Raw genomic sequence first — 4,193 nt, forward strand, 5'->3', positions numbered from 1 at the left:
TGTTTCATTTTATAATCAGGAAGCAAGAGCAGGGAGAGGCCACATGGGTGACCGGAGGTCACACCACTAGGTGATAGGGAGAGGCAGAGCCTGGTCCAGAGTTGGGGCTCCTAACACATCCTGAATTTAGAGGCTTGACAAGAGCATAGCACAAAATGGCTTTTACTGTGTCCCTAGGTATAAAAACCACTTAAATCTGCCATGTCAGGCAGATTGGAGACTTACACACAGTTTCAGTTCTAGGATCCATTGAGAATCCGAAAACTAACTAGGCATAGTGCGAACACCTTTAATCCCAGCACTCCAGAGGCAGAGGCAGAGGCAGGTGGATCTCTGTGTGAGGGGCTACATAGTGAGATATGTCTCTCAGAAGGAATGGAGGGGAAAATCTGAAAACTGTCCAGATTCCTCCTCCAGAAAAATAGATAGTTGCAAATGCAACTCTTGGGGTTTGTGGGTCCCCTGAAGCCCATGTTAGGTTTGTGAACTTGAAGTGAATGGGCCCCAGGTTTCTAATCAAGGCTGGGACTGAGGAGGGAGGCTGAAGGTAGCCTGGCCAGGCTCAGTTGAACACAGTTGTAACAACATGAGGTTCAGAAACATGCTCCAGAGATGAAAGCGCTTACTTCCAGCTCTGAATCATCTCTTGCTATTTCTTTACATATTTGTTGCAAGAAAAGAAAGACTTTATTTGGAATGATTCTCCAGCATCTTATAAATCAAGAGATGCTTACAACAGACTTAAAGGAGCTACAGAGACAAGGAGGCTATAAATATAAACTATTTCCAACATCCCAGAAGCAAGGCATGTAAACTCAACTTCAGAGAAAATAATGGAATGAAATCAACAACTGTTCAATGGAGATGGATCAAGTCCATGAGACCTACAACTACTTTGTCTTTTAAACTTATTTATTCTAGGACAATTTCATACATATATGCTATGTATCTTGATCATATCTACCCCAACTCTCTCTGCCCACCCCTGACTCCTAAGGAGTCCTCCTACTTTATGTTCTCTCTCTCTCTCTCTCTCTCTCTCTCTCTCTCTCTCTCTCTCTCTCATCTCTCTCATCTCTTTTACCCACTAAGTCCACTTAGTGCTGCCTACTGGAATATAGACTGTTCTTGTTGGCTCGATCTTGTACAGGTCTTGTTCAGGTGATCATAACTATATTTTATTTAAGAAAACTAAACAAGCTGGGTGTGGTGGCACACACCTTTAATCCTAACACTCGGGAGGCAGAGGCAGGTGGATTTCTGTGGGATTGAGGCCAGCCTGGTCTATATAACAAGTTCTAGACGAGCTGGGGCTACAGAGAGACCCTATTTCAAAAAACAAAACAAAACCAAATAAAACAGAAAACAAATCAAGGTAATACAAGAACGGGATGCAAAAGTAAACAACTTTCAAAGTTCAGCAACAGAAGTCAGATCTCCCCTGAAGCCCTTAACTGTAATTTCATTGTTCCATTATATTGTTTCTGGACTACCTCCTCATCCTTAAATAATATACTTAATTTCTCTTGCTCTGCTCTGATAGGAAAGGATTTAGATATGTCATCACCCACGTGACCTAATCCCTCTCTCTCTCTCTCTCTCTCCCTGTTTTGGGGTTGCTTTTGAAACACCTCCTCGTAGCCCAGACTGGCCTGAAACTCGCTATGTAGAGGAGGATGGTCTTGGACTCCTGGTCCTCCTGCCTGTCTCCTGCTGGGATTGCAGGCATTTACCAAAACACTTGGTTTCCACATGGTGCACTGGGGATCAAATCCAGGGATTTGTGCATGCTAGGCAAGCACTCTACTAACTGAGCCAATCCCTAACTCCTCTCAATTTATTGTTGAATTGCCATTTTTCTGTGTATTACATCAACTAACACTATATCTTTGACATATATATGAGTCTCTTCCTCATTTAGCTTTTTAAAAACCTGTTTTAGGTCAACATGCAAAGTGCTGGGTTTTATCATGAGATTGTCATTAAGCTATGTCCTCATTCATCACCTTCCGACACTGCCTTCCCATGTCCCTCCCAACTCCAGTCATTCAAGGTTGACAATCTCTAGTTTCTTTAGGGTGCAAAGAAGATGGAGCCCTGAGGAGTGGAGCCCTGGACACAGTTGTTTAGTTGGGAGGGCTGGATACACGCTCCAGTCAGCCCCAAGCCCCAGATACAGCTATACCACACAGTGTAACTGTTGTGGTTCCTGGCTTTTCCTGGCTCCTTACCGCAGAAGTGGGTCACCTGCTATTTTTATGTCTGTTACTCTGCACAAAGAGCAGTTACCCTGAGAACTGGACTGGGCTGGGCTGGGGAACTAAACACCTGCTATCTGATAAGGAAGGAATGTTCACAGATGGGTTACAGAGTGCTGGAGGTCTGAGCCTTCCCTCAGACCCTTGCTGCTCAGAGCAGGGCTGATAGCAATAGGGCTTCTTATGGGGTCCCTGGCTCTGAAGTTCCCTCTTCAGCACTGCTTCCCCAGTGCAGCAGAACATGATGCAGGCATTGAGGTGAGGAGCTATTTCTTTACTGTCCTACCCCAACTGTGGGGAGACATGAGAGGTCTTCCTGGTGTCTCCTGCCTGTTGTCACCCTCTTGTCCTCAACTCTCTTTAGGCTTTAAATCCTGTATTGGACATGGGCCTGACTGAAATAGTTGTTTCTCAAGCTTTTTGGTTATTATCAAGACACAGAGTCCGCAGCCTATGTCAGGGTCGGTACAGTAGTGTGCTAGGAAATGTTTAACCCTTGCTCTCTTTGGGGCGCAGGGGCTGACACACAGCATTTGTCAATTTCCCTGGTATAAACATTCTCATTGTGGAAGATTTCAAGGTACCAACCTAACCTCACTGAGCATGGAATCAGAGATTCACAGTGGTTATTCATTATCCAACGTTTTCACGGATGAATGCAGTAGACTGAAATGGCTTCAAAGTATAGGTAAAATATAATAAAAGAATTAGAAAATGATGAACTTTCTTTAAAAATTAGTTGCTTGAGAACTGGGCTTGGTGGCATATGCCCTGTAACCCCAGCATTTGGGAAGTAGAGAATCAGAAGTTTAAAGTTAATAGCGAGCTTAAAGACAGCCTGGGAGACATAAGACCCTCTCTAAAAACAAACAAACAAACAAAAAACAGTTGATTGTGCTTGCATTTTATTTTTTGGCACTGGAGATCAAACCCATGGCCTCATGAATGCTAAGCATGTGCACTACCACTGAGCTATACCCTAAGCCTCTATAATTTTAAATTTTATCTATTTTTATGTGTATGAGTGTATTGCCTGCATGTATGTAAGAGCACTCATGCTGTGCAATGCCCAAGGAGGTCATAAGGGGGCATTGGATCACTTGGAACTAGAGTTATGTATGGTTGTTAACTGCTATGTGGGTGCTGGGAATCAAATCTAGGTCCTCTGCAAGAGCAGCCAGTGCTCTTAACCACTGGACCATCTCTCCAGCCCCTATAATTTAATTTTTAAGAGTGTCTAGGTTTAGCAACTGGCTCATGCTCCTGAAATTTTCATTCCAGGAAATTTCATAGCCAGCTCTTGTGAGCTAACACAGACAAGCTCTAACATGCTGCTGCTCCTGTCTGTGACTTAGCAGTTACTTGAACTGAGGAGGCTAGGTGAATCATTAGACAGTGACTAGCCTAGAAACCATAAAATGTCCAGAGGGTGAGCTCTGGTCAAAAGGAAAGAGCCAGGCAGGGCAGGCCCAGGTCTTTGAGAAATTTAAGTATTAGTATTTTGCTTGTTTGTGGAGACAGGGTGTGTTAGGGTTCTCTAGGGAAACAGAGCTGATAGAATGAATATGTACTAAAAGGGGATTTACTAGGTTGACTGACATGATATGTACTGTCTGAGTCCAACCATGGCTGACTCATACCTGAGAGGCTAAGAATCCAGTAGTTGCTCAAGCCATGAAGCTGCATGTCTCAGCAGTCCCAATCTGGTGCAAAAGGCCTGGAGGATTCCTGGAGAACTGCTGGTCTTCAGTCTATGTTGGGACCTGAAGAAGCTGGTTCTAGTATCAGTGGAGGAATGCCACAGCAACAGGAGAGAGAAACTCGCCAGGGAGAGTGAAGGCGAGCAGGCATAAGGCAAACCTTTCCTTCTTCCATGTCATGTTATCTGGGCTGCCACCAGAAGGTGCCACTCATATAGGGTGGGTCTTCCCACTT

Source organism: Nannospalax galili, unplaced genomic scaffold (genome assembly GCF_000622305.1).
Source record: "Nannospalax galili isolate Female #2095 unplaced genomic scaffold, S.galili_v1.0 scaffold285, whole genome shotgun sequence".
Classification (NCBI taxonomy): domain Eukaryota; kingdom Metazoa; phylum Chordata; class Mammalia; order Rodentia; family Spalacidae; genus Nannospalax; species Nannospalax galili.